Raw genomic sequence first — 13,114 nt, forward strand, 5'->3', positions numbered from 1 at the left:
CGGCCCGGGCGAGCGGGCCGCGGCGCATCCGCGCCTCACTCACGGCGATGAGGCCGCCGCGCTCCCGCGCTCCCTCCCGCCGCCGCCGCTTCCTGCGCGCGCCCCCCCCGCCCCCCCGCGGCCCTGTTGCATCAACTTCCTGTGCGGAGCCCCTCGCGGCAGGGCCCCGCGCGCCGGCTCCTCCCGCCCGCGCGCGCCCCCCCCGCGCCGCTTCCTGCGCGCGGCCCCGCGCGCGCCCCCGTGCGCCGCCCCCGCCGAGCCCCGCGCTCCGGGCCGGGCGGGCGCGGGGAGGGAGGGACTATGTGTGTGTGTATGTGAGTGAGTGTGTGTGTGTGTCTATGTGTGTGTGTGGGCGCGGGGGGGGTGGGGGTCTCGGCTGGCGCGCGGCCGCCCCCGCACTGCTCTCCCCGGCCCCCGCGCCCTCACGCCCGCCCGGTACCGGCGGTGTGGGGCGGTGCGGCCGCCCAGTGCCCCCCGCGGCCGCGGCCGGCGGCGCCGCTGCTCCGGCAGAGTTTGGTGCCCTACTTCACTCTACTTTAGTTTCACTCACTTTACATCCGGGCTTTTTCCCTAGGCAATGGGGGCCGCAGCACAGCCCGTTCCTTAGGCAAAGGGAAATAAATTCGCCGCACCGACACGTCAAGTAGTCCCCCCTCAGGAGAAGCCGCCGAGCCCGCCCTCCTGGCTCCCCCCCCCTGCCCTGGCCCGGGCCCGGCCGGCGGCGTCCCGCCGTCGCAACGGGGAGGGGGGAGCGTGGGCCCGCCGGTCCCCGCTTCCCCAGCGGGTCTCCAGCGCCGGGCCGGGCCGGGCCGGGCCGGGGCGGGCGGGGGCGCGCGCGGCGGCGTGTCGGGAGCGCGCCGCAGGCAGGCAGGCAGGGAGGCCGGCGGCGGAGGGATCCCGGCGAGCGGTGTGCTGCGGCCGGGCCGGGTGAATGGGATTGAAGAAGAGTTCAGCTTCTCGGCTTGTTTTTGTGTTACAGTTTCTCTCCTCCTGCGCCTCTTCGGCTTCGTGCCGCCCTCCCCGCCCGCTCCCTCCTCCCCGCCGCAGGAGGAGCCCCCCGCGGAGAGGGGGAAGAAAAAGGACCCCACAGAGGCGAGAGCGAGCGAAGAGGAGGAGGAGAAGGGAGCAACCTACCATCTTCCACTCCCCGCTTAGCTTAAAGAAAGTGAGAGGAGGAGAGAGAGAGAGGCGCCCAGAAGAGGGGGACAGGGAGGCCCAGAGGAGCGGCGGCGCCGGCACCCTCCCCCTATGAAGAAGAGTCCTCCCCCTCACAGAGAGGTCCTGCCAGGGGGACCCCGGCCGGCCCGCAGCAGCACCGCCGCCGCCAGCAGGGTGTAGTATCCCACCTTTCGGATTCGCCTCCTCCTCCTCCTCTTCCTCCCTGCCCCCCCCCGCCCCCCGGGCGCCGTCCCCCCCTCTCCCCCCCGCGCCCCCCGGGATGGCGCCGGCGCGCCCCGCACTCTCCGGCCAACTTGGCGATGAGGAGCAGCAACTTCGCCGCGGCCCCCGGCCCCTCCCTCGGGGGGGTGGCGGGGAATAGCGGAGCGTCCCGGGGCGGCCCCCCGGCCTCCCCGGCAGAAGTTTGTGAGCGGGAGCGGGAGAGGTGGAGGAGGGTGACACTTGGGGTAAAAGGAGGAGGTGACACATTGGGGTTGGGGGGAGGAGCAGGGGAAGGAGATGACACATTGCACTGGGGATGGGGTGGGGGAGGGAGGCTTATCCCCTCCCCTCCGGTTTCCTTCAGGATGATTATTTCCAGGCCCTTTTCTCTCGGTCGGGTCCTTCGCCGCGATGCTGTCGGGGAAGTTTTATTATTATCTGGGAAATGATGCCGCTCTCGGTGATGGATAATTCGTAGTAAATCCGCTGCTGCGGTTTTTCCTTTTTTTTTTTTTTTTTTTTTTTTTTTTTTTTTTTTTTTTTTTTTTTTCTTCCTCCCCCTTCTTCTTCCCTCCTTGCTTTCATTCGTCTTTGTGGCCCGAGCAGCGCCGGGAAAATTCCGTTTCTTCAGCAACTTGTTATTCCGGAGCCGGGCCTGCCCCCCTCGCCCTGGGGCTGCCCTTCCCGCACAGGTAGGGGGCCGGGGGTGCCCGCGCCTGCCCCAGCACTAGGCACCAACACTTCTTTATTTTGGTTTGTTTCCCTCCCTCCTGCACCCGTGTAGGTGGAGTGGGGCTCGATGTGGGACTCTGCCATTTGGTGTAGTCCTCTTATGCTTGTTCCTTTCCTTTCTTGACTTGCCTTCCTGCAGATTTTTTTTTTTTTTTTTTTTTTTTTTTTTTTGGTGGTGTGTGTTTTTTTTTTTCCTTTTCTTTATTATTCCGTGCTTAACTGTCGGTAGAGCTTTCTCCTCAACCACCTCTGCAGTTTGGTGGGTGCTGGTGGGTTAGTACGCTGAGGTTTTTTGGATGAATTTGTATTTTATTAATGCATGGAGCTCTTCATTCAACTTCTTCTCAAGTGTCAAAAAATAAGGCTATGAACAGATGTGTTTCAATATGGAGAAATTTCTAAGTTCCTAATTCTTGGGGGTGGAGGAAAGAGTGCCATTGGAGAGTGGCTTTTGTTTTCGATTGGTGAACAAATGTCATCACATTTCAGTCACGTGCTGTAATATTCTTTGTTCAGCTATCAAAGTATGATATCTGCTACACCTGTTCCCACTTTTTAATTATAAGTAACGGTGATTGCCTGCAAATCTTATAATTGCAGATAGGAGCACTTTCTCCCCCTTCTATCCTCTTGGATATTTGTTTGGGCCCGAGCACGGAGCTTGACAATGAACTTTTGTTCACTGTGGAGACTGCGTGTGAAAAGGTCCCACTGGGGGTAATAACGTGCGTGTCACGAGAAAGTTGTGACTGTGGTGTACCGTGGGTCTGAGCATGCACAAATCAGGTGGGGATGCGGACCCCGTAATGGCAGGGCTTGAGGAGGAGGTAGGCTTCTTTGGGCCAGGCAATTTTTTTTTTGTGCTGTTGCTTGTTTTCAGGTTAAAGGACAGATACTCCTGTTCACTCGTAGGTGTAGATAGAGGCATCTTTTTTTGCGTAGCTTTGGATTTTCAGGTATCAGAAATAAAATGGATTTTGGCTATCTGTTTACTTTTTTTTTTCCTTCCTTCCCCCCCCCCCCCCCCCTTCTCATTGTGCTCATTTCTAACAATGAAGACACCTGCTTAGTTTCAATTTTGTAAGTCGGCTTCCTCTGGCTTTCCTATGATTTCCTGAAGTTAGCTGGTGAGGCTGGACCTGCTACATAGCAGGGGAATTTCTAATTTTGATGAAGGGAGGCTTATTTTGAGGCTTCATTTGTGGAAAAAACCCCAAACCAACCCCATGTAGTTCAATGCCTTATTTTTAAAAAAACCTTAAAATTCTAAAATTCGTTACTTCTACCAGGTTAACATGTAAAGACAGAACTTTAATATTAAACTTGTTAGAGGTTGTGTACAACTTTATAGTTTTTATTAAATAGTGACACTAAATTACTACTGAGAACAGGATCTTAAAGAAATTAAAAATAACATAACTACCCATATTAGTTAAAAAAGTTAATTATCATACCTTAGGAGAAAGATCAGTCTTTGGAAATTTTGTTTATCTCTGTGCATGCTTCACGATAGCTAAATGAAACTTTCTTTGGGGGCATTTTTTATTATTCTTTTCTAGAAAGGAATTCTATAGCTTAGTAAATGAAACTTTAAAACTGTATTTTAAGAAATAGATGATGAGATTCTCAGATGTTTTTAAAACTTTCAACTTCACTATGGTAGAGAGATGATTTTATGGTAGTTATATCAGCTAGGAGTTTGAGCTGATACCGAGGGATTATGGAGCAGCCTCTCTATCCATTCATTTCACGTTGTATAGTAGTGTGTATAGAGTATCTCTTCAAGGTGTTAAGAGACCCATTGTCCAGCAGAAGGTAGGTGCTTGCTGGCTGGGAGTACTTGCCACCAGATGGATGTCAGCTGGGTCATAGCCCGAGATTTTACCCTTAGTGACCTGAGCAACAAGAAATTTGGAGTGGATCTCATTATGGGTTTTGGTGATTTTTCATTTAACTAGTGATGCTAATGTGTTCTGTTGTTCAAAATGTGGAGGAGTCTTTTGTTGTTAATAATTATTTTGCCATTAGTGTTTTTAAGATTTTTACCTGAAAGTTTTTAATCTTTGCTTTCCTCTATATGTATCCCAAACTAGTTTTGTTGATGGAAGCAGGCATTTGAAAGTGGTTTCCTCCCTTTAGGAAAAACTTTCCTCCAAAGAATTTTTAAAAAGCGAAAGTAGGAAATTAAAACTGAGGCTGCTTAGAAAAAAAAGTGCTATTGTGTTTTCCAGCTTCAACAGTGAGATCTCTGCTTTAAGTTTAGGTTTTATAAAGACATCTCTTCACTGTAGGCTATTCAACCTCAGCTGTGTTTCAAATATTGGTCCTAACTATTTCTTATTCAAACTTTACTTTGTTTTCTAGAGATGAGGTTTTGTGTGTGCCTATTAAACTTTGCTGTAAAAATTATGATTTAAAAAAACCTTAAAATATCTTAATGTGGATCCTTACAAAGGACACAATTTTTATAGCCTTTTTTTTTTTTTTAGAAAATAAGAAGTATTTTATTGACTCCATAAAAAGTTGTATAATTCTGTGTGCAGTTGGAAAGCTTTGATAGTGAGCCTTGCTATCACTTGAGTTGTTCATGCAGTTTGTTTATAATGAACACATTGTAGCAGTTCAGTTCCTTTATCCCTATTCTCAGAGCCATGAGGAATTTTATTTGGTCAAATGAATTGATACTACTGGAAATTGTTTGCAATGGAGGTTTCTCTTTTAGTCCAGTTTGAAGGAACCTTGATGAACTATCTTATTTCATGTGTTCTTGGAATTTTGCACGGGTACCAGAAACTCAAGATGAATGTCATGTGAGAAACATGTGTTGGTGACCCTAACCTTCTTACTGTTGTTTCGAGTTTGTTGGTTTTACTTGTTTAAAGCATTAAATATAAGAAAGAACTTCATAGGGTCGTAGAGCTTTGCTTTTTGGAGGGCCATCTCACGGGGATGTGAGCTGTAAAGCTTCTCCTTCAGGAGAGGCTTCTTGTGTAGAAGGGGCAGGGCTAAAAACCTATTATTAAGCTTCTAATAATATTTCTTTACTGTCCCCTTCACCCTTTATGCTCACAACTGTGCAGTCACATATGTAGCTGTAGACTAGAAGTGTAAGGCTCTACAAAAGGCCTGGCTCCTGTACGTTCATGCATTGCCCTTGTTCAATTACTCTGTGCCAGCAAGCAGCTCACATCCTGTTTCTGATGTATTTTAACAGCACAAAGGTTATTTAGGAGCAAACCATATACTGGAAAGGTGGGGCAGAGCACAGAAGAGTTTTGAGATGTCTGCCGAATGCGTAGGGCTGGTACTTACTTGTATACCCTGTAATTAGAGGGTACAGAAGGATAGTTTTTATAGGTATCTTACAGCAATATTTCATGTTCACTATAGCACAAAGCCAGTGTCTGCCTTGTGCTGGTGGTAGAGATAGGCATTATGCAGGCAAAAAAAAAATTTATATACATTTGGTGGTGGAGGGGGCAACTTTGTATTTTCTCATTTTCCTTTCATTTTTTTCCCTATGGCACATAGAGTCTTATTTAAAAAAATAAAAAGCAGCCACTTTGTTTCTTTCAGAAGTTTTTGTTTATGGCCCCTGCACTTTACAAAGTTTCTCTCTGACTGAAATTGTTAAAGTACGATTTAAAGTTTGATTCAAAGTTTTTGATTCTGCTTTTCTTATGTCAAAACTTCACAAAAGTGAAGTGTAGATCATAGAATGGCTTTAAAATGTACAGAAATCTAAAGAGTTTTTAAAAAGTACTTAGTGCTGAGGAAAGGTGCACTTGCATCATAATCAGACTTCGCAGTTAGAATCACCTACCCCTAAAATAATTTTTATAGCTGTAGAAAGTTCTAACAGATCTCTTTGTTTGGTCTGAGAGGACTGCCCTGCCTACTGTCCTAACAAAGCCCCAACTTTGCCACAGAATCTTTTGTTTTAATACTTTGATCACTGCAGGTTTTTGAGGAAAAAATGTGCTGCTTGATACAGACTTATCCACAGCGTTTATTTTCTGGTATACCTTTTACACCAGTTTAATGTCTCTGATGGAATTATGAAGTTCCCCATGCCTTAAACGCTCTTTGCCTAGATAGTTTGACCTATTATTTGTTCCCTCTTGCCCGAGATTTCTTGTTCGCTGTCGTTACAAATGCTCACTCTTTTGATTAGAGACGGTATGCTCAAAGCATGCTTTGAAAAACTGCACACCAGCAAACAAACGTGCTGCCTCCACCTCCCAGACCCCAGCCCAAGCCTAATGTTTGTTGTTACTGGTGGGAATGCATCTATAAGTGGTACAGGAGCAGCAAGGCTCTGCTTCATGTGAGCTTTGTTCTAGGCCACGCTCACACAGCCTCTACGTATTTTTAATGTCCGATTTCTTAAAATGTGTGTTTTGTGATTCCGCCCTTCCACCTGACAGTACTGCACCGTAGGACTAAAGAGAAAGTTCACTTGATACAGAACTTGTGCCTGCCTCTGAAGCGAGGGACTGTACCTTTGCACGTGGAATTAAAAGTACGACTTGAAAACGTAGCCAGTGTGTTTCTTGGACTGCAGGGTGGATATGTGAGTAGTTAAAACAAATGAGGGCAGATTTGAGCCTGTGACTCTAAGATGGCCTGTGAGAGAACTCTAGCAGAGCAGCCAAGCTTACGGGTGGTTCGGCTTCCTTGTTTCTGTGTATGAAAGGGTGAAGGAACATTGATTCCTTCCCCTCTTCCACTTCAACCCTGCAGATCCAAGTTAACTATATGGATCCCAAAGGCAGCATAGTTGCAAACAGTTAATTGAAGAGATCAAGTGGTATCCTATTGAAGCTTCAAATTGTTTTAGCAAAACTTCTGAGTAATCGCAATAATTATTTTCTGATAAGCTGGCTGATAGTAACTATGGCAACAGCTGTCTGGCCTATGGACAGCAGTGCTGTATTGACAAAACCTTTAGATGCTCCCGAGGCCTCTTGCCTCTAAAGGGAAGTGCATCAGGATGACTTTCAGGTGACTGAAGCATCACCATTTCTTTCTCTTGCAGTGGGATGCTGTCTTTCTCTTGGCCCAGCCTTTTCCTTTTGCATGGTCCTTTTTCTTTTGCCTGTTTCTGCAGGTGCTGCCTGCTAGCCTGGAAATGCTGCAAAGACTGTCTTGTACTGCAAGGACTAGGGAAGCATATAAGTGCTTAGATGGAATTTTATGTGCATATTATTGTGTTTTAATTGTTTTAATAATAATAATCCAGAGTTCAGGGAAGCGGGAGAGGGAAAAAAAAGGAGGACTTATTCGTGTTGTTCCCTGGTTGTTTCCTTCCTCGATTAAAACCTTCTTAGAACAGACTGGTAGGGGGAGCTGCCATTCCCTTTACTGAAGTACAGTGTATTCCTCTCTGAGGCCTACGCTGAGACACGGCTATTTAATTTTCAGCTAAGAGCCACTTTTCAGAAGAGAGGCAAGCCTCTGCTTCAGCACATTGTAGAAATGGAGGAGGAGAGCAATTTGTTTCCAGATTACTGAATTCTGGACAGGGAGAATATGCTCCTCATGAAACATACTTTTCCTATTGCTATTCAAAAGAGTGATCTTTAATGTTATTAAATGTAGCAGGCTTGGGAGAAAAGCCCCATAAACTCTTGTTGCACTTCAGTAAAAGATATTAAAAAGCTACAGCAAACTGTGCATGTTTGAAAGTAGCCAAACTGCTATTGTACGAGGACTCTTGGTTAGCTGATGTTTATTTCTGCATAAATCTTTGGCCTCTTAACTTCAACACACAAGAACTGAGTATCAATCCAGCTTACCTCATGGTTACCAGCAGCAGTCTCCCCGTTTGGGGGGGTGTGTGTTGTTTGCAGGCCTGTGGAAGTGTGCAATATGGCCTACATCTGGTCTCATCTTGAGTAAGAATGTGCTTGTGGAAACTACAGGCCCCAGTGTGCAGCGCTGTGTTTTTATTGCAATGGCCTGCCAGGATTGTGCTATCCTAAGGCATCCTGGGACCTGTAGTTTTCTTGTGCAGAAGTTGGGGATTTGGAGTGAAGAGTAAAAGATCGTATCATGTTCTAGAAGCACAGTCCTCAATACCTTGTCCAGTTTTTGTTGGTCAGCTTAAGCCTATGCAGCAGTCAGGTATTTTTGTTTACAAGTCAAAAATTATTTATAGTTAGGGAATATGTTTAGAGAAAAACAGTCCGTGAAGGAAGTCTTCCAACTGCTTATGTGTTTTTGTACAAAGAATATATTAATTGTACTAACACCTTGCTCCATCTGTGATTGCAGTTCTCTTATTTGATATTCTGGGGATTTTTAATCTTTCAAAGCAATGTTATGGATGGAAACATTTGGCAGAAGTGGATTTCTGTTACTGGCAGTATGGCAGCCGTGTTGTCCTTTCCAGCTGCTGAGAGGACAGTGGGTCACAGTGGATTTCTTTTCACACAGTGAAAGGGAGTTGTAACAGCAATTTAAACTGATGAGAGCTTGCTTCTCTGCTGTGGTTCTTGCGAGTGAGTGATGACATAGCTGCCTTATGCATCAGAGCAGGGGACCCAATCTGTGTTCCTGCTGTGGGGGCTAGTGATTCCATTGCTGCTTCCCAAGGGGACACAGAGCCAAAACTGGCAGGTGCCACCAGACGCAGAACACATCTGGCAGTTTTTGTCAGGCATGTTTAGTCCTGGCCGCTGCACTTGAACTCGTGTCAGACTTGCATCAAAGAATGTGAAGTGTTTCTGAAGTAGGTGTAGAGGAATCATAACTTCAGAATATTTTATTTACATCCATAGGAATTGTGTATTTTCACACAACACTCTCAGTCAGGTTTGCCAGAGTTAACATGGACATTAATTTGATTTTGGTTGTTCATCCAGCAACAAGTTTAGTATTTGCTAATCTCATGTGTCATGATTTGGATAATGCAGTTAATTTTCAAGTGAGCAAACACTTTAACTGAGCCCTGTCAACTTCTTTGTTCTTCAGTTTGTATGAGATATTAATATAAAAAGGCTTGTATTTAAGTGTCAGACAATATGAAATACACTTTGTTTTTATGTTTTTGGAAAAATTAATTAGAGCTCCAGTCTTGCAAGAAGTTGTTATTTAACACTAAGTCCTGCAGAAGTTAGAGAGAATAGCTGAATGTCTGAAATCAGAAGCTATATAAGTAGCAGCAGGATTAAGACCTCCAAGCTTCAAATGTTGGAAAGTAGCTTCTTTGTAATCACCATAATTAGCTAATATCTAGGTCTGTGTGACAAAATTCTTCTTTTAGTAACTGTCCAGAAATTCTGCTTATTATAAATTCAGAATTCACATGTGCTTCACAGTGTTGCAAAAAACCACCCAAAGTTTAAAAAAAAGTTGTTCATTCCTTCGCCTGTACCGATTATATACATGACAAATATTTAGGTGGTAATAGCTTCCTTGGGGCAGGATTGTATTTTGCAGCACTGATATATTGTATACACTGTATGTTGCTGGCACTGTTTAAAACTGATACAAAAAGAGGAAGAGATTGGTCTAAAACCTTAGGGATGCTGTAACTGTAAAGGACTCAGTAAACAGTAATATAGTTTAAGTGTTCCCAGCCCCTTCGCAGCCCATGTGGAGCAAATTGCCGGCAGGACACGCACTTAGCTGAAATAGTTACTATTAGTATCTTGACATGATTAGACAGGCTGACATGGTTGCTGTGTGAGGATGAAATTCCCTTTCATTGGCCGATTTGGCCTAGACAACAGGCAAGAGAAGAAACCAAGATCTATATGTAGTGGAAAGATGATGTATCTTGTCTTTCAAGGACGTTTTACCCTCTGCAGAGAGCCTGCAACAGTGCCCTTTGTAACGCTGCTATGTCAGGGTATCCTAGATAAGGAAAGTGAGAGGTAGGCATGTACAAAAGGGTTTGATGCGTAGTTGTAAAGAAAAACTTCTGTAAGTACTTCTTATCTCATAAGAGCAACTCTGTCCTGGTCTGTGAAAAAATTGTGGTCCTGCTCAAGCCAATGGGAGACTCCTCAGTTGAATTGAGAGTATCAGGATTTCAGTCTTGCCCCCCAAAATATAGTTTTAAGTGGATTTTGCGGGCCTGAAGCACTGGACAAAATTTGAAGAATGTGGCACCTGTTTAAGATGCTGCTGGTGATCCCTGGGGCATCTCATGCTGGGTACTTGTAGTATCTTTGCTATGCCTTTAAAAAGTGGCTAATATTGAGCTCTTGAAATGCTTTGTAAGAACTTGGAATATATTTATTCAGGGCTTTTACTTAATTTGTGAGCTGGACAAAATTTTGCCAGAACTTAGTCCATGATGTGTCCAAGGAATACTTTTGGTCTCTATCCCTCTAGCCAGTGTGACAAAACTGTTCCCACTGAGATATTTGGTCTGAAATTTGAATAACCTGACTTGTGATTGACTTTAAAAAAACAAACAACAAAAGCCCAAACAATTAAAAGCACAATAAAAATCCAACCCCCCCAACCTCACTAACAAACCTTTTCCATAACTCTATAAAAGGACTACAATAGCCTGTATTACTAATAATGAAGCTTTTTGGTAATTTGCATCTAGCTGGAGCTTCAGATACCATTTCAGTGCTGCTTAGCTTGCAGTAATTGTCTCTGATAAGCATCTTCATCATGTAAATCTATTGTGTGTAGCACGAATTTGCTGTATTAAGGATGCTTTTGTCAGTGACCGCAAATGGAAAGGACGTGGCTACCTGAGCTTCACTTTTTACCCTTTCAGAGAGTACATTCTGGTCAGAAATAAATTGGCAAGCACTAGCAAGGTTTGTGCTGTTTCTGAATGCCAGGTACCTGCCCTTGAGTCAACTGCAGTTCTTTTCTGAAGGAGGAATCCCACCGGACCATACCTCTTATTTTGCGGTCTTAGAGAATCATGCTGAAGTCAGTGGATTTGTCACTATCAAACTTGTTTCAGAGTCAGACTGAGTTTTCACTTTCTACCTGCAATTTGGTGTATTTCACCTGCTCTGCTTTCTTTTGAGTGTCAGCCTCTAAAATAAACATGGAAATGGCCTCCCGTCCCATAATTCTCATCCGTGTGGGGCAGTTTCTTCTTGCCATAAGGCTTACAATGTCTTCTTCCACCTTGCTTCTTGCAGGAATTATACTTGGATGCTTCGCTGTTGATGAGGAATGATGAGGAATGTGTAGTGTTTAGTGTAATGAAATGTTTTTTCCTGTGTGATGAGCTGCTGTCTTTGCAGTCAGTCGAAACCTGGTGGTGTTGGCCTGTTAGATGCAGGTGCAGGGTCTGTCCTGCTGTGGGAACAGCATCTTCTCAGCTGAGGAGTTGATTAGTTGGGCGTAGGTCAGTGACACTGTGAATACCTACCTCAGGTTGTATTGCACTGACATTGTCAGTGGTACAAAATTGCATGAGCAGAAATACTGATCTCAGGTTTGCTCCTTCCTGAAGTAAGATAAAATTGTCTGATTCCTCACCATCTCACAGAATGACGAGGTTGGAAGAGACCTCCAAGACCGAGTCCAACCCATACACTTTTTGCTTAAAGAGTAACTTTGGGAAGAGTCTCCATAATGAAAGGCACTACACTGATATCACAGTAGTGTGAGTGTTGGTCTTGATACAACTGTGTATTGGCATATACCAATACATACTGGTGTATGCAGTACTAGTTTAGTGCTCCACACTGTTTTGTCTCATCTCAGTCTCTGCTGTTGTGGTGACTCTTCCTGCCACATGGTGATTTGCTCCATCTTCTAGGACAGTGTTGGAGTAGGACTGTTGTATACATGGTATCAGTGGAGAGCAGGAGAAGATGGTGATGATGTTGGTGTGAGGGAATGTGAAGGAGTGTCCCTCAGCAGCATGTTACTGCCTTTTCCTCTGGGTGAAGCACCCTGGCCCCTTGGGAATAAAAATAATTAGCTGCCACCAGAACCTTCTTAAAACTGCCAATCTTTTTGTTCAGGAAGTGCATTAATACCATACTCCGTGATACTCTCACTCTCTGTCGGCATTGTGAAGGTTGAAAATGATATGCCTTTCAATTGTTTATAGTAGCCACTAAAATTAGATAAACCTACAATTTATTCTTCCAACTTTAGCTAAACAATCAGTTAAAAATCTGTGGCAGTCAGTGCGAATAAAACTGTTTTGGACACTTAGTTTTCTTGTAGCTGAAGTCTACTTCCATTGTACAGCAATCTTGCACTTCCATTAAATGCTAATTATATGCTTATGTGATTCCATGTTAGACTGGCCCAGTGATTCAGTGTTATGTTTGTAACTTAGTGTGTAAATCTTTTTACTTGTATTGAATAATCATGGTTTTGTGAAGCAAGGAACTATGAAGTGTATGGTTACTTGGATTCTTCCTTTCAGATTAGTGACTACCATCAGTACTCCCACACTGAGTGTGACTACTCCAGCTACAAATACCATTCTCCAGATGCTACAGTTCCCATTTGTGTACTTTTGAGGAGCAGACAGAAGAAGAAAGGGGGTAAGGAGGGAGAATATAATAAAAGGGGAAGGAACGACAGTATTTGAGATTGATACCTGTGTACTGGGAGCAGTGAAAATGCCAGCTGACTGGTATGTAGGGGAAGGAAGATCAGACCACATCAGTGTAATAATTTTGGAGTGCTTCCTGTTGACTTGTTAATACAACATGGAATTTGGCCCAGGCAATCTGCTGCTGTGAATCAGCATAGTTTATTCACTGGAGTATAGGTGTGCTTGTTATTATTTGAGAATCTGCTCTACATAAAAGATAACAGGTTAGCCTGCTAAGTAGCATTATTCCCATGTTTGGATTAGAAACTGAGGCAGAGAGAGAAATGGATTTATTCTGCACTGAAGTAATTTTATTGAAGACCTTAAACTAGGAATGGAGGCCTTCCCTTGTGTGTTTAATCTAGAGAAGTGTCTGCTTCATTCATATTTTTAATGTTGCTATATTGTAAACAAAAGTGAGCCTAAAACTGATACACTAATTAAGTATGGATGGTGTAC

General features: G+C 44.6%; 1 protein-coding gene across 8 annotated transcripts in view; it reads left to right on the plus strand.

Moving 5' to 3' along the window:
- Positions 1–1,191: 1,191 nt before the first annotated feature.
- PHF21A (PHD finger protein 21A) overlaps positions 1,192–13,114 on the plus strand; it is a 125,365-nt gene continuing 113,442 nt past the window's right edge. For 4 of the 8 annotated variants that reach the window (XM_063398496.1, XM_063398489.1, XM_063398497.1 and 1 more), the window contains exons 1-2: positions 1,192–1,332; positions 1,987–2,072. The gene's annotated coding sequence lies outside the window, so the exon portion shown is untranslated. Of the gene's footprint in view, positions 1,333–1,486; positions 1,626–1,986; positions 2,073–12,481; positions 12,603–13,114 lie in introns of those variants that run through there. The other 4 variants (XM_063398491.1, XM_063398492.1, XM_063398490.1 and 1 more) reach the window with 4 other exon arrangements.

Source organism: Prinia subflava, chromosome 5, assembly GCF_021018805.1.
Source record: "Prinia subflava isolate CZ2003 ecotype Zambia chromosome 5, Cam_Psub_1.2, whole genome shotgun sequence".
Lineage (NCBI taxonomy): Eukaryota > Metazoa > Chordata > Aves > Passeriformes > Cisticolidae > Prinia > Prinia subflava.